Consider the following 13,959-nt stretch of genomic DNA (forward strand, 5'->3'; position numbering starts at 1 on the left):
CTAAAGCGAACATTGTTCAAGCTTGACATTTTCGTGGCTCTTGTTTCAGAATTTCATACTTGCTTGTTTTCTTTCTCTTTTCTCTCTCGTTTTACCTTGTTAATTATCTAAAGCGAACATTGTTCAAGCTTTTGATCGCGCCGCCCGAGGGGCAGCGACGACGAAGGGTGGCTATAATAGACGCCTGTATACTCGGATTATCCACGATAAATATTTACGCGCTCTCGCGCGATGCGCCACCTCAAAAGCGCAGCGCGATGAACGGAAGCGCTTCCGTTTTATTAACAACGATCGGGTACCGTATCCCCGGACATTATTTTTTTTTGCTTTTCAAAATATTTGAAATAAAATATTGAAATTTGTAAAACTTTTTTATTTCGTAATTCTCTCTGCGATATCTCATGATAAATCTCTTTCGCAATAATCTGAGGTCTATTTAATTAAATTATTTATAATTTACTAATTTCTGGCTAATTTTTACAGCTGTTCGTACAGTTAAATCAATTCAACGAGCACCTTTATGAATACGGTCTTTGCGTATCCGAATGTAGATATCACAGTGTGCTCGCGGTGGGCAATAATTGAAATAGTTTGCGGATTTGTCTTTTTACCCCGCTTCCGTTTATTTGCGTTAATTATTATTGATGTATTAATTTCTCTGCAACGCGCCAACACAACTAATGCATGTCATTAAATGATTACAATATTTTATCGTATTTACACGCGATGATAGTAATTTATAAATCGTGTTGTATCGCACTGTAATTTATATTCTAAGGAACATAGAGTTAATTACGAGGATTTATTGTTTGCATTAGTCATCTTTTAGTAGTCGAACCTCTACACATGACTTTTCGTAAGAGTGACTAAATATAAACAGATAAGTCTGCCGTTGTACATAAAAAATAGTATTTTATATAAATCTCGCCCGTTCGTAAATCAGTCGCGGCGACATTAAAAATGTGCGAAACTTTGGAAATCGCGCTTTCACGAAAGGACACGCAAGCGCGAGGACACGAATCTCTCGGGACATTCTCGAGCAGACGTTCGAACTTTCCGCGCTTTTACTCCTCCTTCTTCTTCTACGGCCTACTCGTAATTCATGTGTGGTGGACCACACATCATACACTTGACGCGCATAAATATCATTATCTCCAACAGGCCGCGTAACTCGATTTAGAGAGAAGGATCGGACTCTTCTCTCTCTCCCGTCTTTCGTTGCCAAGCGAGAGTATCTCGCTTTGTCCCACATACATATGTCCAGAGTGATTCATTTTTTATTTCAATATTGAAAGATTGAAGAATACGAGAGAATCTCTCTTTTTTTATATCTCACTCTGTTTTACACAAATTCTATATTTTATTAAGTATAATAAACACACGTACAGTGTATTAATGAATAATTTTTCCTTTTATTATTTTGATGAGTTTTATGTAATTACTTTCGTTTATTTTAATATAAAAAATTTTAACTATATTTCTGATAAAGATATTCTTTCGCGAGTCTAAATGATACTGTCGCGTTACGATTAAAGAGCCGAGATTGTTGGAATTCAATTTGAGAGGGCGGCTTGAACAGTCGAGAATTAATCAACGCGTGGCAAATCCATACTCCGACACACCAGATACATATAATCCAACTAGCGACCGAGGAAACATGACTGTATCAAGCGCAGTGCAATAACCGCGTACTATACGATTATTTACTAGGAGCCATCTAACCCTTCATAAATGCTTAAATGTATTTTCCCGTCTATAACTGAATTAGCTTCTTTCTTTCTTTCTTTTTAAGTTAAGTAGTTCAGGAATTTAAATATTTATCCTAAACAGCCGATACAGATAGTTTAATCAATATTTCGACAAAATGACTCAAAATCATCCAATAATCTTCAATTATCTTTTTAAGGTAGTTATAAAATAAAATTTGTATAAATATAACTCGTTTATAAAATGTATGTTGCAAGCAGAAAGACAACTCTGGGGGAATTAATTTTCTCATTTAATTTCTCACATTTCAGTCCTTTTAGAATGTTACATAATTCAGTGAAAAGAGTCAAGCTGCAGAGCGGAATATAGCCGAGTTCATAATCGTATAAAGCATAGTTTTCCTCACGAATAATTTCCATCATCCCAAGACAATAAACATATTTAATCATCAAAACGAGCCGCGAAAGTCAAAGATCTGAAAGTTTCAGAATACAGAGCTCTGCAACGATATCGGTCGCGTTGATCGCTGGCCGATAATCTAATCACGAATCGGCCGGTGGTGGCCAGCGATATGGTGTCAGGGCCGAGTCACCTGGAGCGACCTACCTGACCTCCGCTGCACGTACGTGTAATGCGTGCGGGTGGCCGAGCGCAGAGACACGCAGATAGATAGAGAGAGAGAAGGATAAACAGGGAGAGAGAAAGAGAAAGAGAGGGTTGGTGAGAGAGATCGTGCAGGGGGTGGAGGGTCAAAATCCCCTGGTCGTCTCCCTAGGAATTCCTCCCTGCGGTGGCGATAGAGGGGTTTGTGGGGAGAGGAGAAAGGGCGAGGGACACAGGGGGGACGAGGATGTCACCCCTTTCGCGACTACCCAGGTGCCCCACCAAGGGCACCACGTTGCTCCTGGAGGGGTCGGTGGGGATGCTGTCGTCATGACGACCGGCAAGTACGGTGGGGGCGAAGTATAGAGGGGCCCGACGATGGCATTGATCGCTGCGCGACCATGGACCATCGCAGTGATGTTGTTGCCACGGGTGTAGAAGGGGTGAATACGAGCGTGCCCCTACTCTCCTCCCCTTTGCCCCCACGCCTCTGTGTGCACGCTCGCGTGCGGGAGAGGAGAGAGAGAGAGAGAGAGAGAGAGAGAGAGAGAAAAAGTGACAGAGAAAAGAGAGCGCGTCGCATCTCGCGGTTCTCTCGTACCGCATGCATTATGAATCTTGTATTCGTACGGAAGCATGCGTCCAAGTATATGGACTTGCGTGCGCTTATACGCACTCCACACGAGGCGTGAATGATTCGCGACGTCGCATTCAACCGGCATGCGGACGAGAGCGAGACGTATCGCGGCCAAGATTTTGCCGAAGGATTTTTATCGCCCGCGAAGTAAAACTCTCTGTCATAGTTGCGAAAAACGTTATACAGAGTTTAACTAATTCAAAGATTTTTATATCTTATTAGAAGCTTATGAAAGATGTATTATTCGTTTGAAAAAAATTCTGCAAATTTGTTTGCACAAAGTCATTTTTACACTACTGTGTTTAAAACAACGACCAAGAAACATTATAATGGAATTAATAATTAGCCGTTAGTTTTAACACGGTTTACGTAACAATTACAAAAGTGTATTTATAAAATCTGTGTTTATAAAGTTTGTACCATATGATCCTTTTCACTTACGGATAAAACAGCTTGCAATTAAAAAAATGTGCACAAAGGTATTAAAAATTGATTAGATAGAAACAAAATGTGTGTGTGTGAACAATCATAAAAAAATTAATTACTTACCATGCTTGCCAAGCAGCTATATTTTCATTTCTGCTTGTGACCTCATTGATCATTGGTCAACACGATACATACGCACACACACACACACACACACACGTCTGTGTGTGTGTGGACATTACAGAAAAAAAATTGCAGAAGAAAAGCAAGCCATATAAAAATTTATTACATATTTGTAAAGAGCTCTAACGTTGGGCGCTATGAATTTTATGTTATTTTTATTTTATTATAAAATATGTATCAATTGCGAGAGTTAGAGAACGGAAATAAAGTGCCGTCGCCACGGTATTATCAGTACACCCTTTCGATTAGCGGCGATGTGTTTGCGCGCACATTCAATGACGTGGTCGTCGTGCCAGCCATCCCCCATCTTTCGCCCCTTTCACCGCCGATCTCGCGACCTTCGTTTTTTTCTCTCTCTCTCTCTCTCTCTTTTTTAACGCAAAGATTCTTATCGCACACGAGACGAGCTCTTCACCGGTCGGAAGAAAAATAGATACCGACGAAACAAATTCCAGTTAACTTGCAGTCGTTTAAGCCGGAGTGCGGAAGTTTTATCGCGATCTCGGACGACATTATACCAGGATAAGGGAGGTTTTTAACGCTGTCGTAACCCCATTACGCGCCGCGTCAACCCCGTGCCTTGCCTTCCCATCTTTCGCCCCTTTCACCGCCGATCTTGCGACCTTCGTTTTTTTCTCTCTCTCTCTTTTTTAACGCAAAGATTCTTATCGCACACGAGACGAGCTCTTCACCGGTCGGAAGAAAAATAGATACCGACGAAACAAATTCCAGTTAACTTGCAGTCGTTTAAGCCGGAGTGCGGAAGTTTTATCGCGATCTCGGACGACATTATACCAGGATAAGGGAGGTTTTTAACGCTGTCGTAACCCCATTACGCGCCGCGTCAACCCCGTGCCTTGCCTTCCTCCCCCCCCCCGCTTCCCCTCTTCCCCCTTCCTGTCCCAGCACGAAACACGGACAGCGCGCGGGGGATGGCACTGAGAAAGATAAAGATACAGAGCGAAACACACCCCAATCTGACATTCGTGCCCCCGTGCTCATGCTTCGTGCCGCGCGACATGATGTATCGCGGAGATTGCCGTGAAGAGTAAATTGATTGATATACGCGATGGTAACTAGATTGAAAATTTTTGGGGGAGAATCGAGAAATTATTTAAGCTGAGTGCGCGAGATTAATGTAAGTGTTACGTGCCGCAGTTTTCAATGAGGAACGATCGTAATGCCGTTGCGTGAAAGCTCGTCGCCTGTAGCTATGACATTTCATTTGTTTGCGAACTGTTCGATTATAAAGTTTCGTATACTTGACGTATATAAATTGCAAGGAGTATTGTAAACTTGAAAACAACTGTTTCATATTTGATATTACATGCTTTAGTCAACCTCTTTTCAAATGTCCATTAACGTTTTTCGTTAAATATTCTTAAAATCAGTATCAGTATTTCAAGTCGACTTGTTAGGGTAAGAGTATTAATAGTAAATAACACTTTTCATCAATCTAATCTTTAGACTTATAAACAAAATTTCTCATTGCTTATATGTGTGTATCTAGAGATCGTCTATGGAGCGGTGAACATCTCCCTAACAGGTCGTAGGAGAATAATCCTTATATTTCCCGGTAGAGTATTGCACGATCCTGTGCGAGATACAATTATTGCCGAGTCCGGCCGAGACGTACCATGATCACGCGAATGCCCGACTTGAAGCACAGCCTTCGAGCACGCACCAACTAGCGAAGGGTTCAATAATATATAGCCTCTTTCTCTCCGCTACTGTCATTTTGTGATCATCCACTAGCGAACCTAAAATTCACTTAAGGTATAGCCGTAGCATACCGGAAGGAAATAGCGACTCTAAGATTTTCACTAACGCTCTTGGTCTCAAACGACCTACAGCCGATAACTGACGCGTCCGTAATAATCATAGCTGTATTCCCGTCGATAATAAATATATTTTCCTCCCCGTAATCTTAATAAATTTTATACAGATTGTCGGTTCTTTCGGACAATGTAAGAAAAATTTGAGATAAATTGTTTTTTCCCAGCGGAAATCGGATTTTTCGAACTCGAATCTTTTAAATTCCAATATTTAATATTTAAACATTATCCTAAAACAAAATTTTTGTAAAGATTTCGAATATATTAATTACAAAACAGATTTATCTGTCGAAATTATCTCGCTGTATTATTGAACATTAATTTGTCGAGCTTCTTCAATTTTCAATGCTGCCCTATAATTAAGCTCTGTTGTGCTTCTAAGAAAGAATTGATCCCAAATTCGTTAAAGAACCTATGATTAACAAAGAGAAAACGCATACATGATACAGAATTGCGGTGGTGGCGCAGATTCTATAAACACTCGCGATCATCATCATCATCATCATCATCATCGGCTGTCTCCTCATTTGCCCGCGGCAACGTAACCACTAATTAACGAGTCACCTTTTCGCTCGTTTCTCGAATACCGGGAGAAAAGCAAAACGACCGATCGAGAGATCGGAAGTCATACCGGCGTAGCGGATGCACGCGCACCTTTATAGCGCGCGACGATTTCATTCGCTCGCTCGTAACGGGCTCTATCGCGGCATTGGATTTTTTTTCAGGTCCTTTGCTAATTAAAAAATTCCACGCGAAGTCAGATTTCCTGCCGCCGCGCCGTACATAGCGCGTACGAACGCCTGTATGAACAAATCCAATACTGTAGCCCATCCCTCGCGAAGCTCATTCTCTCGCGCGTGGAGCGAAAACATTAGCGGTCTACCGCGAAAGTATCGTCACACGTGGCGTATCAAAATATTTGTTTACACACACACACTTGCAAAAGATCGCATCATGATGATCTTCGAGGTCACCGTATCGGTCCGATTACGAAAATGCTTTCCTTTCTTTTCGATATCAAAGATTCGATTCTGCTCGCGCTTCTAAGGATAAAAATTATTATTGTACCAATTTGTCCTAGTTTCCTCTACCGCGTTTGCATATGGAAACCTACATTCCTCTTCTCCGCGGTGTCCTCGATTTAAACGAAGAAGAGCTGAATGGACAAGCATCGACCTATCGAGGAATACCTCAGTCCAAACCCCGGCGCTCTTCCTCTCCCTACTTACGCAATAAAAACGCACGTACGGAATTTCGTGTCGGGGTTCGTCCCGTTTAGTAGAGGCAGGCACGCACGGAATGCTTCTCAGGAACCACGATGCACTCATGCGTTATCATATTGCGTAATTCGATACATACGTATGTGATCGTTCGTTCAGGGCAGTTCGTACACTATTTCCGGACGCGGCGTCTTCATTAAAACGCGACTTTTAATATCGCGAGCGCGCGCGCAATTATTTGACACGCATCGGCGTGCTCGCACGAGGCGATGTTTTATATCTTTATTTCGGCGTAATAGCTCGACGGCACGTCAAGGAAATTAACCGCGGAATGCGGTCGCGCCGCGGAGGATATTTACGCGGTTGCGAGGAGAAAGAGAGACGCGCTTGTTAAACATTTTTTAATTAAATCCAAATCGATCGCGCCGCCCGATGCATGCCTGTGCCCGGAGAGCGCAGAACGTGCGGTAAAAAGAACCGGGGAGAGGCAGGAGAGTGCGCGAGCGTTTCGGGATCTTCTTTTTATAGCGAACGATTCGATATTCGTACGGAAATATCGCTGACTGATAGACTATATTTGTTAAACTATATCTTTTCGAGAAAATAAATATGTAACACAATTTATATCATATTTTATCACATGTAAAGTTATAGATGCAGGGAATTTATTTTGATCTAATTTTATAACTAATAAATATTTCCCCTGCAATTTAATGAGTATCATTAATTTATTTAAATTATATGATTAAATAATATGATTAATCTAATTATATGTATAATTACATAAATAAGAAGTAGTGGAGAAAATGGATTTTTCTATAACATTTTTGCAACAGATAAATTTGATTTGGAATAATAACACATTTTTCTGATATAATTTTAGATTGGCATAGATGTACAGTCTTTTTTTTCGGCATTTCGGGCGGTAGATATTCGTCACGATGGGACCAGGCAATACCCGACGCGACCGCGCCTTTTCTGCTTACTCTTTCACCCCGTAAATAAGGATGAAAGGGAGTAATTTCCAATCGAGACCGGCTGCGAGGGCTGCGCGCCCCGCGAGTCTCGGTCTCTCTATCCGCTCACCCCCCAATGTTCGCGCGCAGCAAACGCCAGAACGAGAGAGGCTATTTGAAATGCGCGACGATGGTGACGAGAAAAGCGAATGCGCTCTCTCGCAACGAATGAAAATCGGTCAGCTAATATCGATATTTTGCGGTATATGGTACAGGTTCGACACGTGGACGCGTAAACAAGCAATAGTTTATATATGTGAAGTCCAAACGGGAAAATCGAGGTCGCTGGCGCGATAAATGAGACACGAGACACGATTATTGTTCTCTCTGAGAAATAAAGTTAAATTATGGTAGAATTATTATTAAAAGATCCGATGAGAGAATATCTGTTTAACAATCTTCAGAAAATTATACTCGAATATAATTATTCTCGACACGTTTTATTCTCGTGGAAAATTGTTATGTTTATCCAAAATTGCAAAATTCACGGTTTGATTCTATTTATAAATTTTGGTTTGTCTTCAATTTTTTTAAATCCAATTGACGATTACAACGGTACGTTCAAGCTTATTTGTGCAGACTTAACGTTCGTAGCGTTATTGATAATTTTGTGGGCCGTCTGTCGCTGACATATTCCGCAACGGATGAATGATCATGCGGAAAGGAGGCCACGCTCGAAATCTCATTAACCCGGCATCCTAATTTAAAGTTACGACGATCTATATAGAGCACTTCGGTCTATCTAAATTATTGGTCGACATATCTACATTGAATGCGGACAATCGTGTTATCTTGATCAACCAATGCCCTTCGCCTCTATATATTAGCAAAGTTAAAAATTTTATTTTATTCTGATGATCATAATTTTTAAACAATTTTTAGATAAAAGTGTATTGACAGCGAGATAAAATATTCAAGAATCTTACATCGATTTTACATAAGGGAATAATCAAGCTTATAATATGTGTGAAATAAACTTGTGAGAGTGTGATCTTATTAGATGTAGACAAGGCTGTATATGCTCAGAACTTAATTGTACAACGGGATCTTCTACTTACTCGCGTCTCGACTTTCCGCAAGTTTGTGTTAATTTCCGCGTGGAAAGAGGAACATCGTGAATAAAGTACACTTCGACGCAGAATCAATTATATGTAATAATCGATCTTCTCTCCGTGAACGAGTGAGAGAAATGTATTTCAACCACGGACCACACTTTCCGCTCTGAAAACCTTTCACGTTGCCGAGAATATTCACGAATAATCTATTTTGTCAAGAAAAACGTTTCACTTCGTATACAAATTTAATATTTTCAAATTCCATGATTTTTCAATTTATTATAGTGCGTACGATTCAATTTAAATATTTGCGTTTATAAAATGCATACTAAAAAGAATAAAAGACTTGTATAAACAATCGATTTATCAAATAATTATATATAACTCTACAATTAAATCCGTAAATTGTATCAGCACACACATAATTTCTGAAGCGAGACTTGCGCGAAATCAATGCAAAGCGTGAACAATCGACCGAACTCAATTAACTTAAGACTTCACTCTCTCCGCGCACACATAAATAAATTCGACCAATTTGCGTCGAATCGACGAAGGGGTGTCAAACCGCGCGAGTTTACCGCGTAAACACATTCGCGGGGCGTGCATTGATAGCCGAACTTGGCGCGGCAAGTTTCACAATGTATTCCCGAAATACAATATCCCGCGACACTTAGCGTCAGCCGTCGAAAACGTCGGCGTCGCAACAATAATATCGCGATACGGTCGTGTAACGTTGCGAGCGCGATTAGATCTTCGCTCTCGTACCGTGTACTCCCGGAAGGAAACGACCTCGAGAGAAGTTACCGAAACATCCAGACCGGCTTGCAAATGTTGTTCATAACGTGAAGAAAGTTATCGCGATACGCGTCGAGTTGTATAGACGACTCCGGTGTTTAACATTATCAAGGTGCCATCTCTTTGAATGCTCTAAAAATTATTTCTCGTTCGCTGAGTAGATCTCTAAAATCTGCATTTAGCCATAAAATATTGATTCCAAATCGTATTTCACGTGGCTTCCATATCGCATATTTGCTTGATCCATTAATTTATTTACCTTAATTTAGCATAAAATGCAATATTAATAATTCTTTGCAATTTGTTACATTTTTATGATTGTTACATTATAATAATTCGATATTTTTAGAAAAATAGAATTAATAGCTGTTTAAAATATTCTTTTCAAGAAAACTAGGAGAAATCTGAGAGCGATTCCTAATTCTTCTTTTTGTCGAATATTTTTCTTTTACCCAATAATTTAATTAACTTAATTAGTATAAGATGTAACATCAATAGCTCTTTGCTTTTTGTCATATCTTTATAATTGTTTGGATATATCGATATTTTTAGAGAGATAGAATTAATCGCTGTATAAAAAATTCTATTCTTCAAAGAAACTAAGAACGATGTGAGAGCAATTTCTTATCGCTACATATGTCCCGAATCTCCTTTATCGCAAGTTGATCGCACGGGACTCGTCAATCGGATCGAGGTCATCACTATGCACGCGGCAGCGATGATGACGGTCGGTGCTGGCGATGTTGGCGGTGGTGCACTGTCAGTGGTGCAGGTCCATTGTTCGTCAGACACAAAACAGTCGGCGTACAAAGTGGCTGCTGCGGAGAAGGCGAAGCCGAGGCGAACCGATGGGCGACGAAAAGGACGGGCGGAGGGGAATAGTGCACAGTGTGATAGAGAGAAAGAGAAAGAGATCGGGTGGGAGGAAGACAGAAGGAGCGAGAGAATCACAGCGCTATCAGAGGGTGAGTATTGTCTACACAGAGCTAATCAAAACCAGCCCTTTCAACACACCCTTCCTCTTCTAGCCCCTTCGCGGACCAACACACAAATGAACGCAGGAGCGTATGCACAAGGTATACGCACATATACACTCATATATACATATACATACACACGATTCCATCTAAATAAGAGAGCGCACGAAGGTAAGTTTGCTTGAGCAACGAAAACGCGTTCGAATGCATCATTGCAGACTTTATATTTCGGCGATATTGTTTGATAATGCGATTGAAACTTGTAAGTCTATCAAGCATGATTTTTGAAAAACCATAATTAACTACCCAATTTTTAATGTATAATAAAAAAGAGATAACAAAATAATTTAATCCCCCTAAAAGAAACTTGAATATTAATTTTAACTCTCATTGAGAAATTTTTAATATTAGGCTCTTCAGTTTGTGTGATGATTTATATTGATATTAAATTTATTTTGTGTGTTATATATTAATATTGATTTAATAAAGTTAATTATTTTTGCCATTTTTTCCATATCTTCATTCGAATAAAAATGAAGGAAAATATTTCGTTTGCTACGAGAGCAATCGTATCATGGAGCAATCATAGTTTCATAAATTTAAAAGAAGTACTTCAATTGTGTGTGTGTGTGTGTGTGTGACCGTATATTTTCAGAGAGATATTTTTGATCGTACATCTATCCATCCATGTCTTTCTAAATCGATGCATTCGTAAATATTTCAAAATGCACTTGACTTTTAAGTCATGAGCTTTACAGATAAAAAGAGAACGAATATCTTTCTGTAATCTAAAATTGTTTTATATATATTATGCAAATTGATCTGAAAGAATATTTAACTGCTCTATAATTCGATTAATTTCTAATCTTAAAATTTGAATGATTATTCTCTTATAATCCAAACTTTTTACGTACGTTTGATTCTAATTTATAAAAGAAATGTGTAACGTTTTAATAGAGCGTGTATTCGTCATTATTCACAAATCTTTAACATCTACAGGAATTATGAACGTTTGGAAGCGTGTAACCGAGGGATAATAACAGTTTCATCCGCCGATTGTGTGACAGTTTAGCGCCGTAATAGAACATGCACGGGTCTTTGTGAGTACAAATGCGATACTCCGCGTTTGCGACTATGGTTATGAGAAGAACGATAGGACTGGATGAGAAAGCCAGATAACGTTTCTAATTTCCGAAACGAACCGCCATACCGTAGTCGCAAAACATTTGCTCCACGAATTTGGTACGATCGAGTGTATTTCCTTCACGGGTTTTCTATAACGTGTCGTTTTCTACTCTATAACACGCGCTTTATAAAACTATCTTTATCTTGATTATGTCAGGAAAAATAATAAATTTCATTATTATATCAATTCCTCGTCTGATGATATATTGAAGACAAAATATGTGCACGATTAAAAAATTGGAAAGAGGGTGATGTTTCACATTGATATTTTTCATATACCGCAAATCCGAGCGCGCGAAATAAATCGCCGATTTTGCGAGATCTCGCGAAATCTGATCGAAAATCTATAGCTTCGCTGTAAGTCGTACGCGAGCGAGAAGCCGACATTGCGTTGTCCACGGGGGTCAGAGGGCGGCGTGCGTTTCATAAAGTTAGATGTGCCATTCGTATTTGCCAAGGGTGGCTGTGGCAGCGGCATGTCGGAGTGCGGGTTGTATCTCTCTAACTCTCGAGCGTCTATAACACATCCATATCTATATCCCACGTACCGGGTGTCCAATAAATCTATTACCCGGTCCCTTGGGACTGAAGGCGGCAGCGGCGGCGGCAGCCGTTATACAAACGCACACGCACACGAATACATACGCTCGTTCATATGGAGGATGCATGAAGGATCGCTCGGATGCGCGTCTATCTCCGTTATGACTTCCAAGCCGAGAGGGCACGCGATCGCGCCTTTCCGCGGCCGTCGCGTCGTGTCCTTCCTCCGTCTCTTCTCTCAACGTCCTTCTTCCAAGGCCGTCTTTTCCACAAACGTCTCTCGAGCGATATCCATATTCGTTTTTGCGACATTCTTGCGAGATGAACGCGCACGTATGGAAGTTTTTGTTTTTGTACCTGACCATTCCTACACACATACATTGTCTGGAAGGCAGATCCCCATATTACGCGCATCGTTTCTAATACTAGTGAAACATGTCAGAGATCAAACATAGTTTAAACAACTCAAATATTGTATATTTTGTTGATTATTATTTTGTATTATTTTATTGAACTTCAAAGTTCTTGTATGAAATAAAGATTTAAAATTGTTTCCAATACTAAATAGGCTTATAAAAATATATATATATTTATGAGAGAGAGAGAGAGAGAGAGAGAGAGAGAGAGAGAGAGAGAGGGAGGGAGAATAAAAAAAAAATAGAGAGAGAGAGAGAGAGAGAGAGAGAGAGAGAGAGAGAGAGAGAGAGAGAGAGAGAGAGAGAGAGAGAGAGAGAGAGAGAGAGAGAGAGAGAGAGAGAGAGAGAGAGAGAGAGAGAGAGAGAGAGAGAGAGAGAGAGAGAGAGAGAGAGAGAGAGAGAGAGAGAGAGAGAGAGAGAGAGAGAGAGAGAGAGAGAGAGAGAGAGAGAGAGAAAGAGAGAGAGAGAGAGAGAGAGAGAGAGAGAGAGAGAAGGAGGGAGAATAAAAAAATAATAGATTATCTTCTTGCAGATATTTACTGAAATTTATTCCTTTAAATATGCTGGGTTGAAACATATTTCATTACATGTTTTGAATTTTTCGTTTATTTAAATAATTTGTTGATCTTTTACGAATTTAGAGTGTGCAATAATACATGAATTGCGGGATTAAATAATTCAAGTAACAGAAAGCCATAATACGTAAATCGTTAATTAATACTTAATTACAAACTCGAAAAACAGAGAGAATATAGATATTCTGTATAAACGTATTTTTATAGAATATTGAATATTTCGTGACGGCAATAAAATTAATAGTCACGCGGAATTCGGTGCTAGTATGTTTTTGCGACATATATCGCGCTACTGTTTACATCGGGTTTGTTGTCATCCGCGCGGTGAGACTCAAGTGAGCAGGCAGCGACGTAACTGTATTTCGCAATATTTTTTAAGAAAGAGAAACGGGATGACGAGGAATACTGATCGTGAAGAAAACGATTATTCGCTGGGATTATCACAATTAATGATTACCATCACATGATTGATTGACGTTGCGAACAACAACACGTGAAAGCATCGCAGTGATGGTTATTTATTAGAGCGGATATTTTACACGATGTATTCAAAAATGTAATTATTTCAAGCAATTATTATAATTTGTGATAAATATTTTATAAACGTATATTAACAATAGAATCGTAGCGAGAATAAAGATGATGCAATTTTTCTGGCCGAGTAAATCGTGGTTTCATGTGATCGTAATGTTTTCAGTATGAGTATCCCCATACCTACGTACATCTCGCTAGGGGAACGGAACGAATCATTGTCGAACGGTGTACTATCCTATATATATTGCTTGTTAG

The sequence above is a fragment of the Formica exsecta genome, unplaced genomic scaffold (genome assembly GCF_003651465.1).
Source record: "Formica exsecta isolate Colony F162 unplaced genomic scaffold, ASM365146v1 scaffold363, whole genome shotgun sequence".
In the NCBI taxonomy this organism is placed as follows: Eukaryota; Metazoa; Arthropoda; class Insecta; order Hymenoptera; family Formicidae; genus Formica; species Formica exsecta.